We start from the raw sequence: 12175 nt of genomic DNA, 5'->3' as shown, positions 1-12175 counted from the left end.
TTACGGTATGGGAAGTTATGGGCTAGTATCGGCTACCAGTAAATTACTGTAATCTACTCTGTGTGAATGCAGAACCAGATTACTATGAGCTTCTACTCTTGGTCTAATCCAGTCGATGTTTCTGAGCCAAAAGCAAAGCAGCCGCATGCATGAATGTGAACGTTTGATGCAAAAGTGAAAACAGCAAAAAAACGGACCTTGCATACACAAGATGGGTCAAGCAGCTGTTTAGACGCCAAGATTTTATATGCATTGCTTAAAGCTTTGAGTTTCCATGACTGAGGTTCAGCGTGCTCTTTTAAGACAGTCCTAATGATTTCCGGAGCCTCTTTTTTTTGTTTTTTTGTTACTTCCAACACCTGGTGGGGAAGGCGTGGCCTAGTGATTAAAGAGTTTGATTCCCAAACCTAAGGTTGTGGGTTCGAATCTCGTGCCTGTAATACCACGACTGAGTTGTCCTTTAGCAAGCACTGAACCCCAAACAGTAAAATATTGAAGAATTATGCTGTTAAATCTTTCTTTTCTAATTGGTGATTGAACAAAGACAGAATCATAATAAATCAAAACAAGAAATATAGACTTACTTTGCCATGCCTCTCTGCAGTTTTCTGTTCTCTCTTCTGCGTCGTGCTGTTAGTGATTACTGATCTAGGAATGTTGTAAAGTGAAGTTATGTGAGCTGAGAAGTGAGATGTAGGCAAAAACAAGTGGAGTCGGTTATATATTTACATTACTTTTGTTCAGTTTGAGCATCACAGACACTGTGAGTGAATCATATATAACTGATCTGTTTAAATTGCTTATGTTTTCTCGTTATCACGACTTAATTTTCTCCTGATCTCGACATAACATCTCGGTTTCTCTTTCTTCGTTTCTCTCCGTGTTTTGGTGATGAAATATATTTCATCTTAATAAATCCAAACATTAAATATATTTCATCACCAAAACATGGAGAGAAAAGGAGAAAGAAAGAAAGAAAAGTTGCTTTAGAGGTGAGAAATATTTGGAAAACATTAAAATGTGCAGTAAACATGGTCAATTTTGGATTGAAACACATGGAAACACACAGGTCAGGCATTAGAGACATCTGGAAAATCTGTGTTTGCCGTTCTATGGTTTTACTTCCATTTCAATCTACAAATATTTTTTTTTGAAAATCATAAGTTACTAACTTAATATTTTGATACATGTAAAACTGGGGAAATATCAGTGCCATAAAAACATCCTGTAAGTTTCAGAATCCCAAACTTTCTCTGTTAGACTAAAAAGAGCTTATATTGAAGCCAATCTGCCAAATCGACAGTGGAATGTGCAACTTTATGACATAATAGTGTGGCTAAACTCCGCCTCCGCAGAAGAAAATTAGCCTGCTTCTACATCACTGCCTTTTTGGCCCCTCCCACCGATTCTACATGACTTCGTGTTTAGCCCCGCCCACCGATTATACATGACTGCGTGTTTAGCCCCGCCCACCGATTATACATGGCTCTGAGCCATATAGATGTTATGTTATGTTGACAGCTTAATTAACCACCAGTGTCAGACTATTAATAATAGATAGCGATATCACTAACGTAGTTAGCAGTGAAAGCTGAGACTTTATAAGAATCCAAAGTTTAAATTAATTCTTATTACGTTTTAACTTATATTGCCGTTTATATAATAAACTAAATGGTGTTATTTGCACAATATACAGAGTGAGCACTTTGACTGTCTAGATTAACGATGGAGCTAAAGCTTCTCTCTTTAATTTCACTACCGTTACTTATTTACAAAGATTAAGTGGTAACACTTTAGAATACTAGTCCTTTAGTTAATGTTAGTTAATTCATTTACGAACATGAACAAACAATGAACAATACATTTATTACTGTATTTATTCATCTTTGTTCATGTTAGTTAATGAAAATACAGTTTTTCATCATTAGTTCATGCTAATTCAGAGTGCATTAACTAATGTTAACAAGCACAACTTTTGATTTAAATAATGCATTAGTAAATTATGAAATGAACATCAACTAAGATTAATAAATGCTGTAGAAGGATTGTTCTTGCTTAGATCATGTTAACTAAAGTACACTGAAAAAAAGTTTTCAAGCAGTACCTCATCTAATTAATAATTTGTCTTTCAATTTAGTTTACAATTATTTGTTTCATTTTTCAAATAATATTTTTTTCGTTCAAAACATTGTTGAATATAAATATTTTTCATTAAGTGCTCAACGGAAAAATATTTGTTTGGATGAATGTACAATTTCGAGCATGCCTGCGCATGCGTATTAAACAAAAAAAGCGACGACCAGCCACCTGATCTTAATTCAGGGTTCCCACACATCCCTGCAAATGTTTACCCTGCAATTCATTTTGTGTTTGAGTAGCTGGCTATGGTTCGGCAGTTGGTTCAGTATATTTAGTAGTATAATCTGTCAAGCCTTGGCAATCAGCTGTTCTAAATGCTGCCAATTTATTTAAGTTTACATTGTATTATGACGGTGTACGCAACAACTCCATGCTTGCGTTCTGTTTCAAACTTTTTTTTTTTTTTTTTGGCCGGTGGATATTATTTGTTGCATCATAAAAAAAAAAGATTTCTGATGGGGAAAAAAAAAAAAAATCCTAATTCAATGCTTGTCGAATTCCACAGATTTAAGAAAATGTCAATGTTTGCCAGCTACTAAATGTTAAAAAATGTTTAAAAAAATCTGAAAATGTCAAACTCAGAAGAATGTTAAAAATCTGACACTTTAGTAGCAAGTTACGGATATGTAAAATGTTAATAAAATGATGTATTGAAAATTATTGATGTCTTTTTGGATTAGATTTGTATCAGATGCTATTAATGATGTTTCTTAATGGGAATCATGTTTTATTAAATTAATGTTTTTATTTGTATAAAACTAAATTTCTATTAACTATTCTATTAAGATAAATTAAATCTATATCTGTTGGATTGGATAAAGTTAAATATTTCTAATACATATTTCTTAAATTTAAAACAATTGTTTAATTGAATCTTTATATATTTGATTGAGAAAACTAAATTATTCTAATATTTCTTAAATGAGAAAGTTTGTTTTAATTAAATCTATATCTTTTTGTTTAGATCAAAAATAGAATTTAAATTAATTTACTTTCATCAACAAGAAAAATATACTTTCTATCAGGTTTTACTAAATAGTTTTCATAGACAGAGAAAATATTGTTTAGAGCAAGTTATTTATTTTTAATTGGTACAAGTAATAAAATATAGATGTGAACCATTACCCTAAATTTTTTTAATTGGTTGAATGAAAAAAATTTTTCAGTGTAGTTAACTAATATTAATTAATAGATCGTTATTCAAAAGTGTTAACGATTAAGTTTATCTTCACTTGATTATAAGGATTTCATTGTTTTCATAAAACTGTGAACTGATTCTATGTATTCTTTTTTCTTCCCTTTTAGCCATTTGCAAACAGGACAAGGACAGCCTTAAGGAAAGCTGTTCTCTGCATTTCCAAGAGACAAGACTATACCTCCCTAGACTAGTGTTGTGTTTGCACTAAACCCAGAGCAGCCCTGAATGAATCGACAGAATGACCCAGCTCATATTCTAATACGAACTGCATTTAAAAAGCTTTGCTCAGGCTGTTCAATGCTGATAATGTACTGTGTGTCTTTACACAAAAACTACATGATGTAAATATCCTATATGAAAAACACAGGAACTCATAGTCCAGCTGCAATATCATGATAAACTCATTGTGATGTTGTTAGTGTGTGTGTGTGTAGCTCTTACACACTAATCCCAACAATAATAAAGATGTTAAACACTCACCTGAAGAAACAATGTTGCATCATAATAAAAGGATGTGTGATGTACACTTTTTTGTAAACTGAGCCAAACATTTTTTCACTGATTTAGGGTAGAGTAAGAATATTTACTTGCGCATGTTAGTTCATACTTAGATATAATTTTATATGCAATATAACCTTTTCTTTTCATCATCATCTTTAAGAGTTCATGATAATTTCTGTTCAACTTTATTTCTCATTTGAGAAATCCATCCACAATTCATAAAACACAACACATGCAACTGAGGTACAAGAAGTATTGACATCCAAAAGTCATTGAAATCATTTAAAAATCAAATTGACAGGGTAAAAAAAAGCCTCAGGTCAAATATTCATTTATCAATGAACTATTTGACAAAAACGTCCTGCTCCGATGTCGAGAAATGAATTTTACAAAAATTACAAACAGGCTCTGAAGTCCCGATCTGAATCAACCGAGTTGCAAACACGCTCCGAAGTGCCGAACTGAATCAACCGAGTCTCGAACAGGCTCCGAGGCGCCGATCTGAATCAATTGAGTCGCGAACAGGCTCCGAGGCGCCGATCTGAATCAATTGAGTCGCGAACAGGCTCCGAAGCGCCGATCTGAATCAAAACAATCAACAATATATGCTAAAAGAGTTCTATTTTTTTTTATTTTTAATTTTTTTTGGAAAGAAAGAATACATTTTACTGACCCCAAACTTTTGAACTCTAGTGTTTATTGTTAGAAAAGACTTCTATTTTAAATAAGTGCTCTTCTTTTTAACTTTTCGTTCACCAAAGAATGCTGAAAGAAGTATCACAGTTCAGCAGCACAACTCTGATAATAAATCATCATATTAGAATGATTTCTGAAGATCATGTGACACTGAAGACTGGAGGAATGATGCTGAAAATCACAGAAATTAAATAGATTTTAATGTATATTAAAATAGAAAAATGTTGTTTTACTCTATAATAATATTTACTTTTGATCAAATAAATGCCGTTTTGATGAGTATAGTCCTGTAAAAAAAAAAAAAAAAAACATGAAAAAAATCATTCTGATCCCAAACACTGTGTTTGTGTGTGTGCATAGCACTTACACACTATCCCCACAATAATAAAGATGTTAAATACTCATCTGAGGAGGAAATAATGTTGCAACATAATGAAAGGATGTGTAACGTACACTTTTCTGTAAACTGAGCCAAACATTTTTTTTCTGATTTAAGGTAGAGTAAGAATATTTATTCTTACTCTATCCTAAAGATCCGAAGTCCCGATCAGATTCAACCGAGTCGCGAACAGGCTCCGAAGTGCCGAACTGAATCAACCGAGTCGCGAACAGGCTCCGAAGTGCCGAACTGAATCAACCGAGTCGCGAACAGGCTCCGAAGTGCCGAACTGAATCAACCGAGTCGCGAACAGGCTCCGAAGTGCCGAACTGAATCAACCGAGTCGCGAACAGGCTCCGAAGTGCCGAACTGAATCAACCGAGTCGCGAACAGGCTCCGAAGTGCCGAACTGAATCAACCGAGTCGCGAACACGCTCTGGAAGTGCCGAACTGAATCAACCGAATCGCGAACACGCTCCAGAAGTGCCGAACTGAATCAACGGAGTTGCGAACACGCTCCGAAGTGCCGATCTGAGTCAACCGAGTCGCGAACATGCTCCGAAGTGCCGATCTGAATCAAAACAATCAACAATACATCCTAAAAGAGTTCTATTTTTTTTTTTTTTTTGGAAAGAAAGAGTAAATTTTACTGACCACAAACTTTTGAACTCTAGTTTTTATTGTTAAAAAAGACTTCTATTTTAAATAAATTTTCTTCTTTTTAACTTTTCATTCATCAAAGAATCTTGAAAGAATATCACAGTTTCAGCAGCACAACGCTGATAATAAATCATCATATTAGAATGTTTTCTGAAGATCATGTGACACTGAAGACTGGAGTAATGATGCTGAAAATCACAGAAATAAAATAGATTTGAATGTATATTTAAATAAAAAAATGTTGTTTTACTTCATAATAATATTTCACTTTTTCCCCCCTGTACTTTTGATCAAATAAATCAAGTCAAGTCTGCTTTATTGTCAATTTCCACATGTACAGTACATACATACAGAGAATCGAAATAGCGTTACACTCAGACCCGGGTGCACACAGATAAAATTAACATTAAAGCCTAAAAATCAAGATCAAATATAAAATGTAGATACAACTATACAATAAGGGAATGTAAAAAATGCATATAATACAATTAAAAATAAAGTTAAATAAAGCAGCACAAGGCAAATAACAGATAGAGTGCAAATTCAATGAAGTGAACATCAGTGCAGATAAGAGATTTTTAGTGCAAAAAAAACAAAACTTTTTAATAAATGCAGTTTTGATGAGTAAACTCCTGTAAAAAAAATTTAATAATAATAATCTTTTTTTTTTCATCAGAATATATCATTCTGATACCAAACTCTGACCTATGCGCGCACGCGCGCGCTTGTGTGTGTGTCTGTGTGTGTGTGTAGCACTTACACACTAATCCCCACAATAATAAAGATGTTAAACACTCACCTGAAGAAACAATGTTGCATCATAATGAAAGGATGTGTAACGTACACTTTTCTGTAAACTGAGCCAAACATTTTTTTTACTGATTTAGGGTAGAGTAAGAATATTTACTGTATTGCGCAAGTTAGTTCATACTTAGATATATTTTATATGCAATATAACCTTTTCTTTTCATCATCATCTTTAAGAATTCATGATCATTTCTGTTCAACTTTATTTCTCATTTGAGAAATCCATCCACAATTCATAAAACACAACACATGCAACTGAGGTACAAGAAGTATTGACATCCAAAAGTCATTGAAATCATTTAAAAATCAAATCGACAGGGTAAAAAAAAGCCTCAGGTCAAATATTCATTTATCAATGAACTATTTGACAAAAACGTCCTGCTCCGATGTCCAGATATGAATTTTACAAAAATTACAAACAGGCTCTGAAGTCCCGATCTGAATCAACAGAGTCGCGAACAGGCTCCGAAGTGCCGAACTGAATCAACCGAGTCGCGAACAGGCTCCGAAGTGCCGAACTGAATCAACCGAGTCGCGAACAGGCTCCGAAGTGCCGAACTGAATCAACCGAGTCGCGAACAGGCTCCGAAGTGCCGAACTGAATCAACGGAGTCGCGAACACGCTCCGAAGTGCCGAACTGAATCAACGGAGTCGCGAACAGGCTCCGAAGTGCTGAACTGAATGAACCGAGTCTCGAACAGGCTCCCAAACGCCGATCGGAATCAACCGAGTCGTGAACAGGCTCCGAAGCGCCGAACTGAATCAACCGAGTCGCGAACAGGCTCCCAAACGCCGATCGGAATCAACCGAGTCGAGAACAGGCTCCGAAGCGCCGATCTGAATCAATCGAGTCGCGAACAGGCTCCGAAGCACCGATCTGAATCAACCGAGTCGCGAACAGGCTCCGAAGTGCCAAACTGAATGAACAGAGTCGCGAACAGGCTCCGAAGTGCGGATCTGATCACCCGAGTCGCGAACAGGCTCCGAAGCGCGGATCTGAATCAACCGAGTCGCGAACAGGCTCCGAAGCGCCGATCTGAATCAATCGAGTCGCGAACAGGCTCCGAAGCGCCGATCTGAATCAACCGAGTCGCGAACAGGCTCCGAAGCGCGGATCTGAATCAACCGAGTCGCGAACAGGCTCCGAAGTGCCAAACTGAATGAACAGAGTCGCGAACAGGCTCCGAAGTGCGGATCTGATCACCCGAGTCGCGAACAGGCTCCGAAGCGCGGATCTGAATCAACCGAGTCGCGAACAGGCTCCGAAGTGCCGAACTGAATGAACAGAGTCGCGAACAGGCTCCGAAGTGCCGATCTGAATCAAAACAATCAACAATATATGCTAAAAGAGTTCTATTTTTTTTTGGAAAGAAAGAATACATTTTACTGACCCCAAACTTTTGAACTCTAGTGTTTATTGTTAGAAAAGACTTCTATTTTAAATAAATGCTCTTCTTTTTAACTTTTCGTTCACCAAAGAATGCTGAAAGAAGTATCACAGTTCAGCAGCACAACTCTGATAATAAATCATCATATTAGAATGATTTCTGAAGATCATGTGACACTGAAGACTGGAGGAATGATGCTGAAAATCACAGAAATTAAATAGATTTTAATGTATATTAAAATAGAAAAATGTTGTTTTACTCTATAATAATATTTACTTTTGATCAAATAAATGCAGTTTTGATGAGTATAGTCCTGTAAAAAAAAAAAAAAAACATAAAAAAAATCATTCTGATCCCAAACACTGTGTGTGTGTGTGTGTGTGCATAGCACTTACACACTATCCCCACAATAATAAAGATGTTAAATACTCATCTGAGGAGGAAATAATGTTGCAACATAATGAAAGGATGTGTAACGTACACTTTTCTGTAAACTGAGCCAAACATTTTTTCTCTGATTTAAGGTAGAGTAAGAATATTTATTCTTACTCTATCCTAAAGATCCGAAGTCCCGATCAGATCTGAAGTCCCGATCTGAATCAACCGAGTCGCGAAAACGCTCCGAAATTCGGCGATCTGAATCAACCGAGTCGCCAAAACGCTCCGAAGCGCCGATCTGAATCAACCGAGTCGTGAACAAGCTCCAAAGTGCCGAACTGAATCAACCGAATCGCGAACAGGCTCCGAAGTGCCGAACTGAATCAACCGAGTCGCGAACACGCTTTGGAAGTGCCAAACTGAATCAACGGAGTCGCGAACACGCTCCGAAGTGCCGATCTGAGTCAACCGAGTCGCGAACATGCTCCGAAGTGCCGATCTGAATCAAAACAATCAACAATACATCCTAAAAGAGTTCTATTTTTTTTTTTTTTTTTGGAAAGAAAGAGTAAATTTTAATGACCACAAACTTTTGAACTCTAGTTTTTATTGTTAGAAAAGACTTCTATTTTAAATAAATTTTCTTATTTTTAACTTTTCATTCATCAAAGAATCTTGAAAGAATATCACAGTTTCAGCAGCACAACGCTGATAATAAATCATCATATTAGAATGATTTCTGAAGATCATGTGACACTGAAGACTGGAGGAATGATGCTGAAAATCACAGAAATTAAATAGATTTTAATGTATATTAAAATAGAAAAATGTTGTTTTACTCTATAATAATATTTACTTTTGATCAAATAAATGCCGTTTTGATGAGTATAGTCCTGTAAAAAAAAAAAAAAAACATAAAAAAAATCATTCTGATCCCAAACACTGTGTGTGTGTGTGTGTGTGTGTGCATAGCACTTACACACTATCCCCACAATAATAAAGATGTTAAATACTCATCTGAGGAGGAAATAATGTTGCAACATAATGAAAGGATGTGTAACGTACACTTTTCTGTAAACTGAGCCAAACATTTTTTCTCTGATTTAAGGTAGAGTAAGAATATTTATTCTTACTCTATCCTAAAGATCCGAAGTCCCGATCAGATCTGAAGTCCCGATCTGAATCAACCGAGTCGCGAAAACGCTCCGAAATTCGGCGATCTGAATCAACCGAGTCGCCAAAACGCTCCGAAGCGCCGATCTGAATCAACCGAGTCGTGAACAAGCTCCGAAGTGCCGAACTGAATCAACCGAATCGCGAACAGGCTCCGAAGTGCCGAACTGAATCAACCGAGTCGCGAACACGCTCTGGAAGTGCCAAACTGAATCAACGGAGTCGCGAACACGCTCCGAAGTGCCGATCTGAGTCAACCGAGTCGCGAACATGCTCCGAAGTGCCGATCTGAATCAAAACAATCAACAATACATCCTAAAAGAGTTCTATTTTTTTTTTTTTTTTTGGAAAGAAAGAGTAAATTTTAATGACCACAAACTTTTGAACTCTAGTTTTTATTGTTAGAAAAGACTTCTATTTTAAATAAATTTTCTTCTTTTTAACTTTTCATTCATCAAAGAATCTTGAAAGAATATCACAGTTTCAGCAGCACAACGCTGATAATAAATCATCATATTAGAATGTTTTCTGAAGATCATGTGACACTGAAGACTGGAGTAATGATGCTGAAAATCACAGAAATAAAATAGATTTGAATGTATATTTAAATAAAAAAATGTTGTTTTACTTCATAATAATATTTCACTTTTTCCCCCCTGTACTTTTGATCAAATAAATCAAGTCAAGTCTGCTTTATTGTCAATTTCCACATGTACAGTACATACATACAGAGAATCGAAATAGCGTTACACTCAGACCCGGGTGCACACAGATAAAATTAACATTAAAGCCTAAAAATCAAGATCAAATATAAAATGTAGATACAACTATACAATAAGGGAATGTAAAAAATGCATATAATACAATTAAAAATAAAGTTAAATAAAGCAGCACAAGGCAAATAACAGATAGAGTGCAAATTCAATGAAGTGAACATCAGTGCAGATAAGAGATTTTTAGTGCAAAAAAAACAAAACTTTTTAATAAATGCAGTTTTGATGAGTAAACTCCTGTAAAAAAAATTTAATAATAATAATCTTTTTTTTTCATCAGAATATATCATTCTGATACCAAACTCTGACCTATGCGCGCACGCGCGCGCTTGTGTGTGTGTCTGTGTGTGTGTGTAGCACTTACACACTAATCCCCACAATAATAAAGATGTTAAACACTCACCTGAAGAAACAATGTTGCATCATAATGAAAGGATGTGTAACGTACACTTTTCTGTAAACTGAGCCAAACATTTTTTTTACTGATTTAGGGTAGAGTAAGAATATTTACTGTATTGCGCAAGTTAGTTCATACTTAGATATATTTTATATGCAATATAACCTTTTCTTTTCATCATCATCTTTAAGAATTCATGATCATTTCTGTTCAACTTTATTTCTCATTTGAGAAATCCATCCACAATTCATAAAACACAACACATGCAACTGAGGTACAAGAAGTATTGACATCCAAAAGTCATTGAAATCATTTAAAAATCAAATCGACAGGGTAAAAAAAAGCCTCAGGTCAAATATTCATTTATCAATGAACTATTTGACAAAAACGTCCTGCTCCGATGTCCAGATATGAATTTTACAAAAATTACAAACAGGCTCTGAAGTCCCGATCTGAATCAACCGAGTCGAGAACAGGCTCCGAAGCGCCGATCTGAATCAATCGAGTCGCGAACAGGCTCCGAAGCACCGATCTGAATCAACCGAGTCGCGAACAGGCTCCGAAGTGCCAAACTGAATGAACAGAGTCGCGAACAGGCTCCGAAGTGCGGATCTGAATCAACCGAGTCGCGAACAGGCTCCGAAGCGCGGATCTGAATCAACCGAGTCGCGAACAGGCTCCGAAGTGCCAAACTGAATGAACAGAGTCGCGAACAGGCTCCGAAGTGCGGATCTGATCACCCGAGTCGCGAACAGGCTCCGAAGCGCGGATCTGAATCAACCGAGTCGCGAACAGGCTCCGAAGTGCCGAACTGAATGAACAGAGTCGCGAACAGGCTCCGAAGTGCCGATCTGAATCAAAACAATCAACAATATATGCTAAAAGAGTTCTATTTTTTTTTGGAAAGAAAGAATACATTTTACTGACCCCAAACTTTTGAACTCTAGTGTTTATTGTTAGAAAAGACTTCTATTTTAAATAAATGCTCTTCTTTTTAACTTTTCGTTCAACAAAGAATGCTGAAAGAAGTATCACAGTTCAGCAGCACAACTCTGATAATAAATCATCATATTAGAATGATTTCTGAAGATCATGTGACACTGAAGACTGGAGGAATGATGCTGAAAATCACAGAAATTAAATAGATTTTAATGTATATTAAAATAGAAAAATGTTGTTTTACTCTATAATAATATTTACTTTTGATCAAATAAATGCAGTTTTGATGAGTATAGTCCTGTAAAAAAAAAAAAAAAACATAAAAAAAATCATTCTGATCCCAAACACTGTGTGTGTGTGTGTGTGTGCATAGCACTTACACACTATCCCCACAATAATAAAGATGTTAAATACTCATCTGAGGAGGAAATAATGTTGCAACATAATGAAAGGATGTGTAACGTACACTTTTCTGTAAACTGAGCCAAACATTTTTTCTCTGATTTAAGGTAGAGTAAGAATATTTATTCTTACTCTATCCTAAAGATCCGAAGTCCCGATCAGATCTGAAGTCCCGATCTGAATCAACCGAGTCGCGAAAACGCTCCGAAATTCGGCGATCTGAATCAACCGAGTCGCCAAAACGCTCCGAAGCGCCGATCTGAATCAACCGAGTCGTGAACAAGCTCCGAAGTGCCGAACTGAATCAACCGAGTCGCGAACACGCTCTGGAAGTGCCAAACTGA

The sequence above is a fragment of the Carassius gibelio genome, chromosome A8, assembly GCF_023724105.1.
Source record: "Carassius gibelio isolate Cgi1373 ecotype wild population from Czech Republic chromosome A8, carGib1.2-hapl.c, whole genome shotgun sequence".
Classification (NCBI taxonomy): domain Eukaryota; kingdom Metazoa; phylum Chordata; class Actinopteri; order Cypriniformes; family Cyprinidae; genus Carassius; species Carassius gibelio.
The sequence above is the reverse complement of the archived record's forward strand: the minus strand, read 5'-3'. Positions refer to the sequence as shown.